Source organism: Schistosoma mansoni, chromosome W (genome assembly GCF_000237925.1).
Source record: "Schistosoma mansoni strain Puerto Rico chromosome W, complete genome".
NCBI classification, from domain to species: Eukaryota; Metazoa; Platyhelminthes; class Trematoda; order Strigeidida; family Schistosomatidae; genus Schistosoma; species Schistosoma mansoni.
The window spans coordinates 40531951-40553200 of NC_031502.1; positions in this window are offsets into that span (position 1 = coordinate 40531951).

The window sequence follows — 21250 nt, forward strand, 5'->3', positions numbered from 1 at the left end:
ATTTCCCACAATGTTTCAACAATTTTCTGTACATATACATTTTCAGTATTACAATAATCGCATAGAACTAGTCATGAGTCATACTCTAACTTATATTGCTACTATGGAAATAAGAAATATTTAAGGTATAATTTGCTATGACATTCGACTTAAGATAAGTGGAGATAGAATTTGTCGCATCTTTTTAAGTGTTGTAAATAAATCTATTCATATAAGATCAGATGCTAAGTAACTATATATTATGAAATACCTGAAATGTTGATCACTGTTTAAAATTTAAATTAGTTACTGATAGGTTTGGATGTCACCGATTAATAAGTGAGTACTGTCATGAAGTTGTGTAATGTGGTGAATGTTGATTCGCTGTTATCTTAATAACTGTCCTTACATAAGTACAGTATACTTAAGACGAATTCTCATGTTTGTTAATTCAAGTACAAACTTAACTATCACTTGCTTTAACATTTTAAAAAATAAGTGAAAAACTTCAAAACCTATTTTTATACGTTCACTTAGTTTCCTGCTGGTATAATGACGTAATTTGTGTATCTTTTCTTTCTTGTTCCCTTTTTTAATAAAAAAATAATTTATTTGGTTTTTAGTTAATAGTCAGCTTCATGTTCCAAGACAATGTTTCATTTGACCGAACAACTATGGCAGATGTTCAACTCTGTAGGGGAATGGATAGAGTAACTTTACAACACGTGGTCTTTTTTTTTAACTTTTCTTAAAACCACCCATGTACAAAAAGAATTTCTCAAAATAAAACATCACAGTATATTCTTTTTTCTATCCAAAATATATATGACATGTGTACAGGCTTTTACACAAATGATTGCGTCATTGATCACCATAAACTTACAGGGTGAGAGAATTTATGATCAGGTCAGGATAGTCAAAACACACAAAAAATAAGATAAATTCTTGGTTTATTGTCTGGACCCAATCATATCCAGCATGACTTGGTTTTTTTCTATTTTTATTATGACCTTTCACCTATTTCCATATAGTAGAGACAAGTTATTGGAGGGGTAGGATAACAGAGAAAATTAAAAATATTGGGGTTTATTCTTTGTCAGCCTGAGGGTAAAAATATATTTTATAGCTTTACCATCATGAAAGTATTAAGGGTAATTTTCCTTTGCATCTTTATGATTATTAACCAAAAAAAGTTATTTTGCCTAATTTGTATAGATTGCGTGCATTCAAAATAACAGTAATTTAACTAAATCTTTTTCACGGTGAATTTAATTTCATAAATTATGTTATTTTCTGATGGTTAAATTATTTCAAAAAAGAAATATTAAAAAAATGTTTCTTTGTGTGTTCAAAGTAACATTGCGAACATGTAAATATTTTTTTTACCAGAATGGGGTTTTGTGGAGATTTTAGTAATTGTATATAGTTGAAATCATGAGTCAATTGAAGCTAGACCACCATGGAAAACCTGGAAGCATTGGACGGCCGTTTCATCCTATTGTGGGACTCCCTAGCAGGGCGCATCCACGATCCCGCCTCACGAGATTCGAACCCTGGAACTATCATTCTCGCGTGCGAGCACTTAACCTCTAGACCACTGAGCCAGTATCCAATGGTCCTAATGCCTAATTTCAACTGATTCACGAAGTTGTGTGACACATCCACCATTGTCTTCAGTGAGTTGCTATCTCACAACAGACCTGGTTGAACTTCACTGGTCACTGCTTCTCAGCAGAACTCCAGGAAATACCTCTTGAAGGCAGTCACTAGTGAGCATATGTTGATTAGTATTAGAAAGGGTTTTGTGGATATTATTCCACTAAAAGAGATCCAAGTGAACGGACAGCATTATAGGTTCATTCGTATCATATATGAGTTTTAGCTTAGTGTATAATCTGTATGAGCCATGTGACTTATACCTTACTGTTGGAAATGAAAAAATTCAAAAATCGGTCAAATAATAGAATCGTTAATATTTTAGTCGCTAAATGAAATAAAACATAAACAACCATATTCTGTGATTTAAGACAAGAACAAAAGAGCTTGTACAATCTAGTACTTACAAGATAAAATGTTTTGTTGGTTGAACTAATCGCAGGTGTACGTCATCTAGAATCCCTTTGAATATTATGGAGCCCTGAGCAGATGTTTTTATCCTGTTATGGGTGTGGTTTATCGTGCTCAAAGATTCCATCTACACAAGCTCTCTTCAACTAATTTACATATTAAGTCCATACAAATAATTGGAAACTAATTTTCCTCTTTGAAATATATCACCTGTAATACCAGTATCAATCAAAAAGCATCATAAAATTTCTTTCTCTTAGTTTGAAACTTTTGTAATCTATTTGAACGTATAACCTCACCATGAGTAGAACTCCAAATCCCTGTTATATGAGTTCTAAACTATGAGTTCGAATTCCACAGACCTCAAACAATCAATCTTAAACATTCAAAGCATATAATGTTTTTTTCGCATCTTTTAAATCAATGAATGCTATGATTTAATCTAGACTTACAATCAGTTTACAAAGTCGTCGTTGTGTCTGTTTTATCGACGATTATGATGAAAACAGTATGATTTTTAAAAAAAAATAATATTCTAGTTAAATATCTATACAGATGATGGCAAATGTGATTCAGAAAAAAAAGATACATAAAACAACAATAATCTTATTATTTATTTAAAAACATCACTATTTATTAAAGAATATTTAACTGAGGTCAAATTAAATGATGATTATAATAATCAACGCTATTAAAATATATTTTTGTGCAGATATTCTTGACTCTATTCAACATATGTAAATTGTGTAGGTTGTTTTTTTCACTGTTCACAGCTTACTTTTCACCAGATATGATCAGTAATAGTTAAAAACGAATGAAAGTGAGTTTGTAAATAAGTTACATTAAAAAAACAACAACAACAACATGAGTACAATGTGTGGGCTTCATGTTTGTTTGATAATGAGTTAATATATACATGAACATAAGTTATGTATACTTGGTCGGTAACTTATAAAGCTGATTATTTATTGCTTCAACCTGTCAAGGAGATTTTCTCTATTTTTTATCGCTTAAAACTGTATTGATTATCAGTTATCAGGCGGGACATGATAGTTGTGTCCATTCCAAGAGTAAGTTTGAACAAGATTACAGTCAACCAAAGCGAAATACGACTTCAGATGATGTAATCAATAAAGGTAGGACTATGCAATTTCGGTGGACCCAAACTTTCTAGTTAAAGTCTGCCTAATGATTACTAAAAATACGTTTATAATTAAAACAAATATATAGTCATTATTTATTTTCCTTTAACCTTTTCATCTATACTTTTCATCTATTGATTTCACTGGTCATCTTTGAACAAAATTCCTTATCCTGAGTTTTTTTTAACCTTACTTATATTATCAGTATGGAGATTTGGATGCATTAATGTGCAATTCCTTGAAAAATCTTGGACCAAATTGCCAAGCGAAACGTTGGATTTACTTCAAATTCATTCGCTAAGATTTTACAAATATATTATTTCTATTTAATGTCTTACATCAACTCGGCGCTGTGAAACTATTCGTTCTAATTTAGACGAAAATTCTTATACATTAATATGTATATTAAACATTTCTTTTCAATATCCTAATATGATGAGTAACAGCTTGAATCAATACAGATTTATGCAAACAGGTTGCATTATCAATTGAGTTAATTAAGTGTCTAGTCAGTAACTTAACTACTGATACTTTTAACCTTATGTATATATAAACTGGTTAATATAACAGGAAGCCGTTATTCACATATCTATTTATATTTATCTAAACGAATATATAACCAACTAGAAATACATTATCAATATAATATTAGTCTGTTGAAATATTAAAACGAAAAAAATTAAAACTAAAAATGTTAAATATATATTTTTCTAATACATATATATATATAACAATTTGTCATTACCTCAATTGAAAACTCTAGTAATCGAAGGTTTAGTTATATGCATAGTAACATACAAACACTTTTTGTATACATCCGTTTTACTTTTTAGTTTACTCCTTTATTATTATTTTTTTCTCTCTCTTCAAAAACCTGTAAATCATCTGTAAAAATGCATATACATATGCATAAACTATACTCTATATTCATAATAAAATAATAATATGTCTATTTTATAGTTGGTGAAAAAAAAATGAGTTAGAAACATATATTCAATTGTTTATATTAATCAACAATGTTTAAATAACCAAATAAAATTAACCTTGAAACAAAATTAAGCGATAATTTAAATTTTTTTTGTTATTATTAAAAAAAAATTGTGTTCCATTATTCAATCTATCAAGTTAATGGATAAACATGCTTATGACGAAATAAATTCAGATACATATGTATATACATAGAGTAGTAAAATATGGTATATTGTATAGATAAATAGTAACGACTATGAATGTTTTAATTATTTCTCGAGTCATTCAAAAAAATTAACCATAAAGTTATTTGTATTTAAGTATAAAAAGTTTTGAGATAAACAATATACATTCATGTATTGTAAAGGTTTATTATACATTGGGTTTAATACATTATTAATGGATAAGCTTCAAAATATACCTTGTTTTATATGTATGCTGTAATCACTGTTAGTGATCATTTATTGTTTATGCACTTTTAAAGAAAATTTCAATTATGATAAATGTTGAATTTAATTCACTTAGTATTGTTTGTTTGAATCTTCCCAATGATGTTTAGGACTGCAACTGGTTAGTCTGTTATTGCTATATGTTCATACTGCACTATCTATCTTTGCTTATAATGTTTGTGAATTAAGACTATATCGAGGCAATACGCACAGTATACACATATGGCAAAAAGAAACTGACCAATTGCAGTCCTAAACATCAATGTGAAGATTCAAACAAACAATACTAAGTGAATTTAAAACTTCACCACATTACACAAGTAAGTGGCTATCAGGACTCGGTAGCTGAGTGGATAACGCGATGGCGTTTGAAGCGAAACGTACTGGGTTTGCGTCCCAGAGTGAACATCAACTCTGAGATTCAGATACATCCAGCTGACGAGTTCCGAAATAGGACAAAACGCGCGTCCTAAATTCCACTGCTAGCCACCATCCATCTTTGTTTAATTTAATATTTAAAAAAATCTGGACAACATAATTTATTCATTCAGATGAATAAAACTAACGGAGACAGTGAGGGTTTAGTACTTAACAAACAAAGAATGGCAGTTAAATAGTTCGAACACTTAGATCTTAATATAGATGTAACTTCATATATTGAATTTCGAGCGTTTTGTTACTAGCACACACATACTTACGTACTTACGGTTGTTTCCCTTCGCGTAAGAGCATAGGCCACACACCAGCATTCTCCATCCAACCCTGTCCTGAGCAATCCTTTCCAGTTCTTTCCAGTTGTTATTCATCCTTTTCATATCTGCTTCTATTTCCCGGCGTAATGCGTTCTTTGGCCTTCCTCTTCTTCGTTTTTCCTTCAAGATTCCAAGTTAGAGCTTGCCTCGTGATGCAGTTTGACGATTTCCTTAATGTATGTGCTATCCACTTCCAACGTCTTTTCGTAATTTCCTCTTCAGTTGGAAGCCGGTAGCACACACATACACACACGGAAAATAAGTTCTAAAACCAAGCCCTCGATGAGCGAGTTACCTTAAAGCTCTTATTATATGTAAGAGAATATCGATTGAATTGCAATTTGAAATTTCAGTATTTTGAATGGTATGTTAAAACTTACAACATTTTTCAAAAATCAGTCGGAATGAGGATTCTAAGTTATTAGGAATAATTACCTTGTCAATCGGGACAACATCGTATTCAGGGGAATCAGCTTTAAAATCATGTTGAATGTAATTGTTATAATTAATGTTAGATAAAATATATTTTGATTCGGGGAAGAGCTAAATTCTTTTTCCATTGTAGTTTATGGATTTTCACCCACAACCACAAACAGTATTGAATCTAAGACTCAAAGTTCCCAAGGTCGATATTATACTTTTAGATCATTAGATTGGAAATTTTGCATCCAGTACTTATTCACCTAGTATCAGATTGTGATAAAGACGGCCTTCAGAACTCCTTAAATTGCCCTCTGATTTCATAATATTTATTTATTAAATTTCTTTTAAATGATGTGTGAATTTTTATGAAAAATTTCATCTTAATATTTCGTTGAAGGTTATCGCTTCAAAATTTAAAATTTCATGAATACCAATTATTGGACTGATATAAAATAAATAGGAAATATTTTATTGAGTAATGTAGACCTTGTATTTTTTACGGGGTTATCAAGTTGTCATGAACAGTTTTATGAGTTCTTGAAAAGTACCTTGAGTTTTAGTAAAAATTGATTTTCTATATTTTATGACCACCTTCTATTGCCTGTCTGACACCCAACATGGATGAACTCCATTAGTCAAGGCTTCTCACTGAAACTACGAAAATTGCATCAAAAAGCTAATCATTAGTGAGTACATGATGCGGGGTCATGGATGTGCACTTTTGAGGAGTCCCTCACGAAGATGGAATGATCGTCCAAAGCTCTCACATTTTAAATTGAGGTTTAATTAAAGTCAACTCATGAATTAAAATAGATGATGATTCTGTAATTTTCACAAAATCCTATCCTGAAAATATTAATTTGTTGGACTTGACATCATGAATTACACTTTCATTGTTTATTTACTTTCAGACAAAAAAATACATCCATAAGTCATGAAATAATCGTGGTTAGAATCAAATAAAAAGACGAATGCTCCACTAAAAGCGCCCTTGTTTTTTAGACATAAGTAAACGGTACCTTTGGTGGCAAAGTATTGTGACCATTAAGACAAAACATCTACCCTTTCTATCAATCCTTCTTAACTAGTTTCATCATTTAAGTAAGTTTTACCATGGTTAATGAACCCGTTTTACGAAATTTTACTCTGGATTTCCTGTACCATGCTCAACACAGAATGGGATTGTCAATGTTTAAACCTTATATATAAATTAGTCAACAGACTTTAACTAAACATTTGAATTTCATCTTCGACACCTTCATACATGATACAAGTGTTGCTAACTGTTTGACTTCAGCTACTCACGATTTACGCTTCTCGTAATTTTATATGTAGTTGAAATTTATTTTGGTTATCTTAATGCTAATACAGGATTGAGTTCGTACAGCCACCGCTAGATTTAGTTTTAACGAACAGTTGTATAAATTTTGCCCAGCTAAATAAGACAAACAGAGATGTAGTTGCTTTTCGGTAGCCTATGCCTACATTGCCACTTAAAGCGGCCTGGATGAAGTTAGTGATAAATTTTACAGAAAATTATCTAGTTTCCAATAACTTATTTTTACCAACCTCGATTTTCGGAGTAAAAACTTTTAACTCGGAACATTGATTAAACCATGAATACAAGTAGCTAAGATCCCCTTATTTGAGCTATTATTATGATTTAACGAGAGAAAACGTCTGTACGTCTTTAAGATCTCAAATTACGAAGGCATCACAAAGCTTACCTCAAAGATTAAAAGATCAAGAGTGTATTTACGAAGTTATTAACTAACATCTTAGTCAGCCATTAAAGAAATATTCCTTTTGAAGCAGCTTGACATAATATTCAAACAATTGTAAGAGCGAAAGTGGTGATTGTCAGCAACTAAACTAGAAACGTTAGGAAAAACCAGTGAATATTTGCAGATGCTAGAAAACTCGTCCTCGCAAGCTCAAAACACAATAAAAAACAAGAGCAACGTAGGCTGATGAAACATCTACACGATTATTTTGATGAGTTATTACCATGAAAAGTAAAATAGAAGGAAAAATGAGAAATTGTGCCAGAAAAGTAAACCAACGTCTTGAAGGGACTCTACTCGGATGCTATAAGTCAAGCTAGGGCTGAGTACAAATAGACATTTGAACTGGCTACGTCAAATAGTGTTTATTAGAGCTGCCGACATTCCCTGTTTTTAGATAAGTTTTTTGACATGCTTTTCAGGGACAATTTCTCCTTCACTTGAACATTCGAGAGTTCATCTTTAACCAGAATCTTCGACTTATTAATTTAATATGCACAGTTCTATCCGACAAAGAGACGAAAAACGTTGAAAGTCTTTCTAATACTTTGAGTAACAACCCAAGAATATCCATGATTTACTTGTTCCTCACTGAATACAGGCGTTGCTTTTCCACTGGCCAATATCAGCACCCAAACTAATCGAATAGAGTTTAATGTTCAAAGGCATTGATCATGTTAATTATCGTGGAAGTTTCAGTAAACTGGCTTGTATTTTGACAACTCGTGTCACTTGAGATATAGGTATAATGTTCGTCTAACAAACAAAGGGGGGAGTATACAGGAAAGCAGAGGATAGTAGAAGATGTAGAGTAAAATATTTAAATCAAAGTGTATGATCACACTATTATTTATCATCCACTTTCTAACTATTAAAATCACTTCTTACGCAAGTCACTAGGACGATAATATGAAATCTAACTGATTAATTCAATTTTGTAATTCAGTGTATATTTATGTATTGGCTTTAAACCAATCTTCATCTTGAAATCTAGTGACGCTCCCTGACACCATATGTTTCACATTCATAGTCCAGTGTTACAGTCAGGAATCCTAGCGTTGTGCTATTTGATTTATCCATAATCCGTTGGACTGAGATGTTTAGTAAAGGTATTGTGAACTTGATCAAGAAAATTTAACATTTCTTAGTACTTACTAAGAGAGTATCACTTTCCTCAAAGGTTAGTTAAGTACTGAACAACTTAGCGGGAGTGATTCGTATGGAAGTTACCGTTCTTTCAAAATTGTAAATAAGGCTTGGCTAGGTGTTCTAATACATTCAAACAGCTATGATTGCATCTGATATGAACCATATTCAACTGTTTATTTAGATCTTTTCTATTCTTACCTCTTATTGGCTGTATTATTATTCTTTTTTTGTGTGGATAGAAAAGATTATGAATCACTTTACATTCACTAAATTTACAAATGAAACAAGGTGTGGTTCAAAGATTAATAAACCTTACGCAAATTTCAGTTGCTAATCTAAAAATAAGGGTTAACATACAATTTCATGGTTGAACAGACAAATAAATAATGGTTTGGTCGTTTGTGTGAATGTGGGTTGATGATGGAGGTTAAAGTTCGATAGACAAATATTATCATGTATTGTTAGCAACGATATGTCAACTAACTGTCTGTTCAAGTTTTTGGATTGTTTTTTTTCTATACAACATGATCTATCCATTTAACATATGTAAATAGCATCAGTTTACATAACCAAGTATTCATTAAGTAATTTTTCTTAAGAAATTCAATGCTTTTGGAAGTTAAGGTGTAGAATTTTATTAATTCAGTATATTCTGTCACCAATGTGATCTTAAAAGTCTTTGTTGCGTAATCGCTAATTTCATTGACAAGAATGAAATCTAGTTATGTTGTTCCTGAACCAATAGAAATCGAGTAAGCCTTTATGTGGATGTAGTTAAAGGATTGATGACAAATTCATTTGGACTTTAATTTTCTTTTCGAACACCGTTCAGTTAACTTTGTTCATCTTGAACAAATTGGCTTCAAAACAATTTTCGAAAACGAAGTTGACAACTTGTGGAAAATATTTTTTTGTAACACTTATTCACATTTGGTTTTTTATAGCTAGAAGGGGGTTTTGTGGAGAGTTCAGTATTTTCATAGTTGAAATCATGAATTAATTGAAGCTAGACCCACAAGGAAAACCTGTAGTCCCATAATAGGACGAAACGACGGTCCAGTGCTTCCAGGTTTTCCTTGGTGGTCTAGCTTCAATTGACTCATGATTTTTTATAACTCCCTGATAAAAATTCCATTTACAATATTTGTGCTATATGAAAAAATTCATTATTAAGCTGACTTTGTAAAGGTAGTAACTAGAATATCATTCAATGAATTTATTTCATTCTACTTTGAGAATTTTGAACAATGTAGGTTCATGCTTTTAAACAGAATCGAACCAATGATCTTCAAAACATTGAGAATTTTTACATCTGATATAATACAGTTTAAATAAACATTCATTTTTTTCTCATATTCTTAATTCACATAAAATAGTTGATAATGTTGAACCACTTTGTTTATTTTACTTTTTCAGATAGTGACTAGTAGTGTCGATGATATCATCTGCCAGGTCTACTTTACTAAACAAACACAAACAACTAGTCTTATTATGTATATAGGGGTAACATTTGTAGGCTTTTCTATCCATAAATCATCCAAAGAACGCATACAACATTAATATATATGTATATATACATTCATCTCTCCCATATGCATACACCTTGATGAATAATGACGCAATCAATCAAACTGTTTAGTTGAATGAATTTTTAATCATAAAATTACATTAAAAAAATCTTGTCATAAAAATACTATAATGGAATGAACGATTCATGATCTAGAAAATGGGTTAATTTAGTTACTAAGCTTACAAAGATAAAAATTTTAATCATGTTAATGTTTTTGTTTGATGTAGGAGAACAAAGAACAATGTTTAATTCTTTGAGAGATTATTATTTAAAGATAAGCAAATGAATAAGAATTTTATTCATAGTTTATTCGTTCAGACAAGAAACTAACAAAACATTTAATAGGAAGAATATATTTGTAAAATCTTAGCTAATGAATTGGAAGGAAATCCAACGTTTCGCCTAGCAATCTGGTCCAAGCTTTTTCAAGGAAATATATTTCCTTACATCATCTCGGCGCCCAAATACTGTGAAACTATTCGTTCTAATTTAGACGAATGTTCTTATATAACAAAACATTTATTTCAATTCAAATGCCACAGTGAATAAGAGTGGAAAATGCAAGATTTATCAGTGAATATACCGTTACGAATAAACTATCTATATCAGCCAGATTTCAGGTACAAAATATGGATTTGTGGAACCAAATACTTTGTATGAAAGTTAAATTTGTTATATGAAATGACTACAATATAGATCGATCAATTGTTAACTGATTAAAGTATACAAAAAACATTACTAACAAGCATAGCAATGTATTTGAAATCAACCAAATATATATTTCCCCTAAAAGTTTACATTTTGGAAAGCCAAAACATTCCTTATAAACTTGATAAAATGATAGAGAAATGAAAGTAATTATTGTTAAACTGTGTTAAGTCTATTTAAGTCAATTTAAACCGGTTGGAAACTTCTCAACATTAATGAAAAATCATAAAAGTATTTGTATATTTTTTAACGAAAATATCCTGAACGACAATAAATAATCCCAATGGAAGAAAAATTACTTTTATTTAAATTTCCTTTATACAAAAATAAACAAGTATGTCACCAATAAGCAATTATTATAAATTAAGTATGAATTTAATTAGGAAGATTTTATAAATAATTATCTAGACTACTACTATCAATACTAGTTAGTAGATATAAGAATCTATGAACATGATTTCTCTTTGATACCAGTTAACAAGATGCCGCAAGATCACAATTAATCGTGCTTAAATAAATAATGCATAAGATTTAAATTATTATTAATGAATATCTTGTATTATAATCATTAATACTAATAATACTACTACTTATAATAATATATGATGAACATTGTGTTCAGTCTTCATTTGGAAGATGAATTCCCTTTTTTAGAATTAAAATCTACTACATAGACAATTTACCGTAAACGATTAAATTCTCAAGAGATAATTAGTAGATAAATAAATCATATGTTTTTCATATTCAGTAATAACAATTTGAGTAAAGCTTATTTATTAATAGTGAAAACATGTTCATTACAGTGAGATCTGTATATCTTTTCAACCTTACTAGTTGTTATCAACTTCACATATCATTAACCATAATCTGGTATACCAAAAACAAAGGTCTTCTAATCATCTCAACTTGATAGCATTCGAAAATCGAATGTTAGTAAGAAAAGATGATTTGTGAACGTTTATTTAGTATTTAATTATATTTGTAAAGATTTGTATTATCTAGTTGATGATGTTAAGAACTGTGATCGATCAATATCTTTTGGCACATGTATAACCTAACTCCGCCTGTAGGCCTCCTAGGTTTACTGCCGTTCCCAAGCCGGGTAAAGGAGGAGGGTTGAGCATGGGGCTGTCAACCCCATCCTGTAGAAAACAAAATCGCTAAAAACAACGCCAATCAGAATAAACAAGTTAAATTAAATAATGAAACTTCATTGCAAGGCAAGTGCTAACTTGGAATCTTGAAGGAACATGAAAAAGAGGAAGGCCAAAGGACACACTACGTTGGGAATCAGAAGCAGACATGAAAATGATCAATAGCAACTGGAAAGAATTGGAAAGGATTGCCCAGGACAGAGTTAAATGAAGAATGCTGGTGAGAGGCTTATGCTCCTCCATGAGGGGTAACAGGCGTAAGTAAGTTTATGTACAACCTGAACAAGATGTCTTCGGAGTCTAAAATTAACATCAATATTGGAATGAGAATACATACATCTAGTGAGTTCCGAACTGGGATGAAACACGTGTTTTGATCCAATAGCTGACTAATGTCCAATATTTTTGAAATTATTTGTAATGGAAATTGAATTTTCATACTCTTTGAAATTGAAGCTACTTAAAATATACAGCTTAGTCGATTTATTCAACTGATTTAGAAAATGAACAACACTGTTAGATTGATAATGATGTAAAACGTTATTTTATTTTTGCTATCTATATAGAATAATATTCCCATATAAAGAAAGTAAGATAATTATTCAATTGAAAATGTCAGTGTACTGAACATGGATTAATTAAAAGCATTTGTAATCAGAAATTGACATTGGTTAACGACTAATTCCACAACCCTGGAAGCAACAAAAAATCTCTTACTTTTCGTCAGGATTTTTCTAATGTTAAGCCCCTAAGGTCTATATATATACATTCAAGAAGGTCATTATCACTAAACATTTATATCAGTTGAAACTCCAGTGAAAACTAGAGAACATTGTAAATCTTCGTTATTCTGGTGTAAGAATTTTCAGTCATGAACACGCACAACTTACAAACTAAACCGATTTTCACGAAACCCATTCAACTAAGTTAATCGAGTCCCTAGGGAATTAATTATTTTAGTTACATTGTAGTTAAGAAAATAATGCAGTAAATAAGATATTTATCATGATTATCAACACGTTTTTGTTGGTATTTTGTTTTCAGATCATGCAAAGGTTAACGGATAATATAGATTTCTCGTTATGTAACAAATAAGCATATTCAACAATCAACGAATTTCTAGGGACCACAATTACATATCTCCTCTAGGAAAACGCAAATGAGGAAAGAAATTAGCTAAACAATTTCATTTCATAAGTATGAAATTTCTTCTATCTAAATGTTTCTGTATATAAAAACAATAGAAGTAAACAAAAACAACTTCGAAATGTAAAGAGAAAGAAACAAAAGGAAACCTCATTTATCAAAATTTTTTCCAGCGTCAAATTAAGATTTTAAAAGGTAAAAAAGAATGAGAAGAACAAGGAAGAAAGAATATTCAAATCATTTTCCGGTATGGTTTTATCAGAAGGGGTTTTATGGTGAAGATTTAGTATTTTTCATAGTTGAAAGCGTGAGTCAATTGAAGCTAGACCACTATGGAAAACCTGGAAACACTGGATGGCCGTTTCGTCCTATTATGGGACTCCTCAGCAGTGCGCACCCACGATCCTGCACTCGCGAGATTCGAACCCAGGACCTACCAGTCTCGCGCAAGAGCACTTAACCGACAGACCACTGAGTCGGCTGGCATCCAACGGTATTAATGTCTAACTCCAACCGATCCACGAAGTTGAGCAACCATTCACCAATTGTCTTCAGTGAGTTCCTATCTCACAACAGACGTGGTTTTGAACCCCACTGGTCACTGCTTCTCACCAGAGCTCCTGGATATACTTCTCGAGGTCACTAGTGAGCATATGATTACATTAATGATCAGAAGGGTTTTTTTTGTGGAGATTTAGTATTTTTCATAGTTGAAAGGTATGGTTTTAGACAAAAAAAAGTATATTTCCTAATATTTTTCAATTTTTATAAATTCAATGATCCATACATTTAGTTTGCATGCTAAAACTGAATGACAACAAAAAAATACACTTTCTTATCTCATTCATTATTCATTATAGACTTGTTATTTCTATATTATTATTCAAATTGCTGAAAAGAAAACGGATATGTTCAGAGTGTAGGTAAGTGCACGTGACAATAAATAAAACTCGTATCTATGTGTTATGTCATTAAAAACAACAAAGGCACAGGGGAATAAACATATACAATGATTTGTTATAACCTATGTCTCAAATGACTGACATTCAATCATTAGAGGGTACTTTTTTTATACTCGATAAACTTATTTAGACTTACAAATATTACCGAAAAGATTGAGGTAAACCAATTTTTCTAATTACGATGAGAAAAATACCAAAAAATTGTTATGTAGATAAAAGATACCGGTTTATCCTTCTTGTATATAAATCGTATTACCAAAAAAATCTCTTGGGAGAGATCGTTAAAAAAAGTTATTTATCTTGGTCATTTAAATTTTTAAAAAAAACCCGAGTATGGAAGATGACATGAGAACATTGTTTGTTCGTTTGTTTGTTTTTTCTCCTTAATTTTGAAGGATAGACAGTTTAATTTATACAAAATGATTATTACTATTATCATTGTTATCCTATTCAGTTAATCATAGTTTTTTTGTTGTCTCTGATCATTGGTTTTATGGAATAAACAAAATCAATTACAACTATACTATTTCACTAAGAACAACTCTTTCTTCTTTTTTTTAAAGACTTAATATACAAATAATCTCTTATGCTGTGTGATGAACAAGAATTGTTGTTTTTTCTTGTTTGTCAAGAAGGCCAACTTTGTTTTTTTTTTTACCAGTTTTCTAGGTATTCATATTTTTGTTTCCTTGGTTGTGTATGGATATGTGTGTGTCATTTATAAAGATTTTTTTAATTTAAAAAGAAATTAATCCGTCTTGAGAAAGAGAAAAAAACTTTCGATTTTTTTTCTACTTCTTTTTTTGTTAATAAGATAAACTGAATTAATAATCAGAATGTATTACTGTTCATCTTCAATTGTCTGTAGAATGTTATTAGTTTAGTAAATGGAACCTAAAATTTAGTAAAAATGAATGGAATCTATGACAATAGATGATTATAATATTTGATTATGTGTTATTAGAACTTGTCAGAATAATTCCGAGATTAACGGAACAAAGAAAATTATACTGATCGAATAATTATGCTTCATTAATCAATTACATTCAGTCAGACAGCCAGCTACAACGTAAGACCAGGCACATATATGCATCGGTCCAAGTTAACATACCTCATTAGCACAACAAGATCAACACCGAATTCATAACAGTAGTTAATTTAATGGTGTTAATATATAAATGAAAGATTGCATATAAGGATATAGTACAGGAAGAAAGACATATATGAATCAATTTTAACCTCACAGTTTAAGGAAAGACAGAAAGTGTATACACCTACGCTATTGTGATCGATTCTGAGTCATGTCACCTAGAGTCTCCAACCATTGGTTAAGATAGTCAAGCGGATCCAAACCAATTACTTTGCATCTACCAACATGGCTCAGACTATAAGTTATTGATTTCAAGCACTCATGCCATGTTTTGGTTTGGCCGCCCCTAACTCTCAACCATCCCCTATACTAGTCAGCATACAGCGTCGTGGTAATCGGTGTTCAGGCATACGTAACAGGCGGCCCACCCATCTCAGTCGATGAATATTAAATTAAATTATATCAGTTAAATAGAATTATACCCGACAGACTAAGTAAAATGGTTACTGTAGACATTTCTATTCTACATTAAATTAATTGAGACCTGAGTAGTTTAGTGATAATGTTTTTGATGCTAACATTGAAGTCTGGATCGATTCCTTTATGCAATCTAGATACAGGGTTTCTTGACTATTTTCTCTAACCATTTAACATTAAACTAATAAACAATATTCGTAAAAATTAGGTAAATATATTTCAAAACTTGATTACTATTTAATTTGAAAATTTGGAAATAAAATTAATTTTATGATCCTTTATGGTTTTATACTATCCACTTACTTTTCATGGTATTATCTAATATTTTTTAGGAATAAATAATTCACTTGATAGTTGAATTCATGAGTCAATTAAAGCTGGACGACCACGGAAAACTTATCAGCACTGGACGACTGTTTCGTCCTAGTGTGGGACGACCCAGCAGTGCACACTCGCGGGATTAGAAATCACGACCTACTGGTCTCGCACGCAGACGCTTAGCCTTTAGACCACTGAGCCGGCATCCAACGGTCTTAGTGTCTAACTTCAACCAATCCACGAAATTGAGCGACACATCCACCATTGTTTTCAGTGGTAGGTCCTAGGTTCGAATCTCGCGAGGAGGGATCGTGGATGCGCACTGCTGAGAAGTTACACAATAGGACGAAACGGCCGTCCAGTGGTTTCAGGTTTTCTATGGTGGTCTAGCTTCAATTAACTCATGATCTCAACTATTAAAATTACTATAATATCCACAAAAGCCTCTTCTGATATTATAAATATTTACCAGATCTCTTATTTATTAATAAGAAATATTTAGTTTTATAGTTTACATTACGAAGTAGTCTTAGTTAAACAACCACTTAAGACAAGAGAGTAATTTTTAGATGTACTAGGCAGTCAGGACTCCGCAAGAGATCGAGTCCAAGACTACGTAAGTTATAACTCCGCCTGTAGCTCTTCTAGAGTTACTGCCGGTCCCAAGCCCGGGTAAAGGAGGAGGGTTGGGTATAAGGTTAGCGACCCCATCCCATAGGAAACTAACTCACTAAAAAACGCTAACCAGAAAAAATTATTCAACCCATTTAAACTCTGCCCTGGGAGTTGAAGGAATAATTATGACGCCTCACGATGAAAGCCGAAATTTTTCGGAAGCCACGAGGCCGATGCCCCTTCTACGTAAGTTATAATTGAATAATCACCAATGGTGATGAATGTCATGTCTGTTTAGCCCCATGGTGTTGACCGGATTCTACTAATCAAGTTGTAGTTTGACCCCCAGTCTAAACTTCTGGACATCAAGTATTCCAGTTCTTTAATCAGTAGACAAACACGAAATTATTCACCATTCCATGATAAGTCAACCATGAATATATCAGTCCTACAGGAAGTCAGAAGCAACCAAAATAACTTTCTAGTGACAATAAAAGTTAATAGCAGGTGACTTATTTTCGAATCTACCAGAGCGCATCAGTCTCGTTAAGATTACGAATACACGCTGGTAACGAGTGTCAGCTATCATAAAACTTATCTCCAGAAAATTTGTCAGCAACTTTTAGTCACCTGACCCTTCATAGCGTGTTTTACCAGTGACAATTCATATTATTTAGTAACTAACTGTTTTTAAAGAGAACTAGGACTGAGATTGAAGAAAAATTCGACTCCGGACAAGGTTAAAAGCAAACAGTGTTGAAAGACGAAGATTTATTCCATCCTCTAAATACGAAAAGACTTCGATTTTTATTAAGGAATCACATTCGTTCATTTACAGATCAACTTGAATTGCACTGATGTTTAATGAAGATCATCCCTAAATGCCAGTGGATATGACAAGTAGTCAAAAAGAAACATAAATACCTTGTAATTAACATTTCAAAAAATTATTTAGATAATCAATTTCCTCAAAATGTATTACCTCATATTCTGCTGTCTGTCTGATTGGTCAGTTGTAGTCGTTTTTGTTTGACTATTCATTCGATTTAAAGAACTAATCTGACAATTATTTATATCATATTGTTGTGATTCAATAGATGTTAGGGAAAATTCGTTTGTCGGGAATTGTGGTGATATTATGTTTTGTATAATAGGACTTTCAGAACTTTTAACTGTTTGTTTCGTAGTCATTTCTGAAATTCCGTTATTCTGATGCAGTTTTGTGTCATCCACATTGTGGACATTTTTATTGGGAATATTTCCGCCATTTGAAGTACACAATGAAAAAGATTTATTTTGTGCAAGAGATGCGTTTATACTGATTGACGGAACTGTTTGTTCACAATTATCCAAAGTATTTACATCAGAGACTCGTGGTACAGAATTAGTGTTATAGCTCCTGTTATCCATCGATTCTGAATTATTTTGATGATTCTCTTTACATGGTGTGGAATATGGCATGTGATTGCTAGTACCATTTTTTGATGGTAAAATGCACCATAATGGATGAAATTGTGGTTCGTTGTTAAGTTCTAAATACATATTCGAAGATTCAGATAATTCTGATCTATCAATACTAAAAAGATAAAAATGAAAAGTAGAATTTTAAGTTACCAATATTAATTATTATTAATAGACTGCATGGGTTAACTTCAAATATATGAGATGATTCTGTATACAAACTTATCACTTCGACAATTTTAGTGTCGGAATCTGTGTTCACTAAACCATCATGAATAATCTAATCAACAATAAATATATTTACGAAATTTCTGATTGAGAATTAAGTTGCTTTATGTAGTGAAATAACCTAGACAGTCAGTGAAAACTAGGAACATTCAAAGTATTAAACTTATTACGAAGATCTAACTGTCCATGGTTCAAACCAACGTAGTGTGTTTATAGTATACATTGCTATGAAGTTCACTAATTAATTATATCGTCTGTGTAAAATAGTCAAATAGTTCTTTATATCATAATAATATGTCATTGTTAAAGTTGCCAATACATGAACCTTTCACCTTAAATTTTAAATGTATTTAGTTACAGTAAAAAATAGACTATCTTTAAAATAAAGGAAATTCTCAGGTTAGTAGTATTTTATTATAGATGCCTTCAAAGTATTGTCCTAGTATGTCGGGACTACCCGAGTGACCAATATTGAGGTTAAGCATAGGATACTAGTTAAAAATAAGAAACCATTTGGTCAGGTAGTAATCATCATAGACTGAGGTGGTTGGGACGTGTGTTACATTGTCTGGTTACTACCTACTTCGATGAGCAATGTTTGCTGGTGTAGTAGACAGGAGGAAATCTAGGAGCGACCAAATTAACATATGGCAATAGTTAAGAAAACACTGGTAGTTGAACTGAGTAATCTTGGTAGGTTCAGAATACTTGGTTGAGGTACGCGCGATTTTCATAATACGCGTTTGGAGACAAGTGGTGGAAGCTGTTCATTTTCATCCATTCTTTGTTTTCCATAAAATCTTCAACTTTGTAATTATCTTGTTTTTCATATTTCCAAATTCATTCTTTATCGAATTCTATTGTGTATATCTAATGGTTTTTATTCCCGGTAATATTGTCGCTATTTCTAATACCCTGGTAGTATACACATGTTTATTTTTTTCTCTGTATGATATTATTGTATAGCAAATAAAACTAGTGAACCTATGCATCATATTCTGCATTGTGTTATTACTAACTGACTAAAGAATAAGAATGTTAGGCTGAAGCAACTAGTATTGATTAGTTCTGATGAATATGGTACTTTCTAGTAAAGTAATGTTGATACGATTTATTATTTCGATAATTAAACTTTTTTTTTTTGTTTTTTTTTACGTTCCAGTTAATGTATATATGTGTCCATGGGTTGGAACACATAGACAGTAACCATTTAATGATTATATACAATAATAATAATAATAATAATTATTATTATTATTACAGATATTCAATCTATTCCGGAAGTATTCTTAAATGAAAAATTATTTTTATTATAAAAATCTTATAGAATTTTTATAAAAAGTTTATTATTATTCATTATTATAGTTAATCGTCTTTAATTTTAACTAATATATATACAACAGATATACAACACATTTATATTCGGAAGTGGACAATTAAACTGAATTCATAGTATTCACGTTAAGATTTCTAGAAAGCTTTTTTTCTTTTTTTGTTGTTGTTGCCGTTGTAGATAATAAATATTTGAAAATAATTAAGTTTGTGGAAAAAAAATAACTTTAATAATAATAATAATAATAGCAATCATGACAGAACATTATCCCAGTTTTTATATTGGTATACTAATTTCAGTCAGTCAGTCGGCTACAACGTAGGACCGGGCACATACATGCATCGGTCCAAGTTGCCATTCTTCATAAGCACAACAAGATCAACACCGAATTCATAACAGTAGTTAATTTAATGGTGCTAATATATAAAAGAAAGGTTGTATATAAGGATATAGTATAGGAAAAAAGAAAGATATGAAGCAATTTTAGTCTCAAGGTTTAAAGGATGATAGGGAGTGTATACACCTACGCTATTGTGATCGATTCTGAGTCATGTTACCTAGAGTCTCCAACCATTGGTTAAGATAGTCAAGCGGATCCAAACCAATTACTTTGCATCTACCAACATGACTTAAACCAGAAGTTAGAGACTTCAAGCTCTGAAGGGGGAAGAAACAAATTTGTAGCCTTATGAAGATAATGGATTTTTTGTGGAGTGTTCGTTCACTAAATTAAATATTTTGTTCATGCAACTTTCATTGTTTTTCTGAATAAAAATCAAAATCAAAGAACAAAATGTAACCGGAAAATTATTTATTTATTTTTGTTTTATTACATATAAAAATAAACAAGTTATATAGAAACAACAAAATTATTTAAGCTTGATGATATGTAATGAGATAATGAGCTTACAATAAATACTGTATATATTAAATTAGTACACCAGTTAGGGGCGGCCAAACCAAAACCTGGCATCAGAGCTTGAAGTTTTTGATGTTGGTTTGTTCTCTGAGCTGGATGGTTTGGTCGTGGACCTTTCATCGTCCTTCTGAACGACATCATCAGCACAAACTTCGGGTAGAAGTGAAGTGTTTGAATTCAAACACATGAACAAAATATTCAATTTAGAGAACGAAACTCCACAAAAATCATTATCTTCATAAGCTACAAATCTTTACCATCGTTATAAAGTCAATTTTTTTCACAATTAAGTTTACGAGATGTTAGTTCGGTTAATTTAGTGTTCGACTTTGAAATAGGTCCTGGGTTCGAATCTCATGAGGCGGGATCGTGGATGTGCTCTGCAGAGGAGTCTTATAATGGGACGAAACGGCTGTCCAGTGCTTCCAGGTTTTCCATGGTGGTCCAACTTCAATTGATTCATGATCTCAACTATTAAAATATTTCAGGATAAAAGTGTTTAATGTGTTAATATTTTAAATTTGGCTTATCCTTGAATTATTTTAAACTTATTAA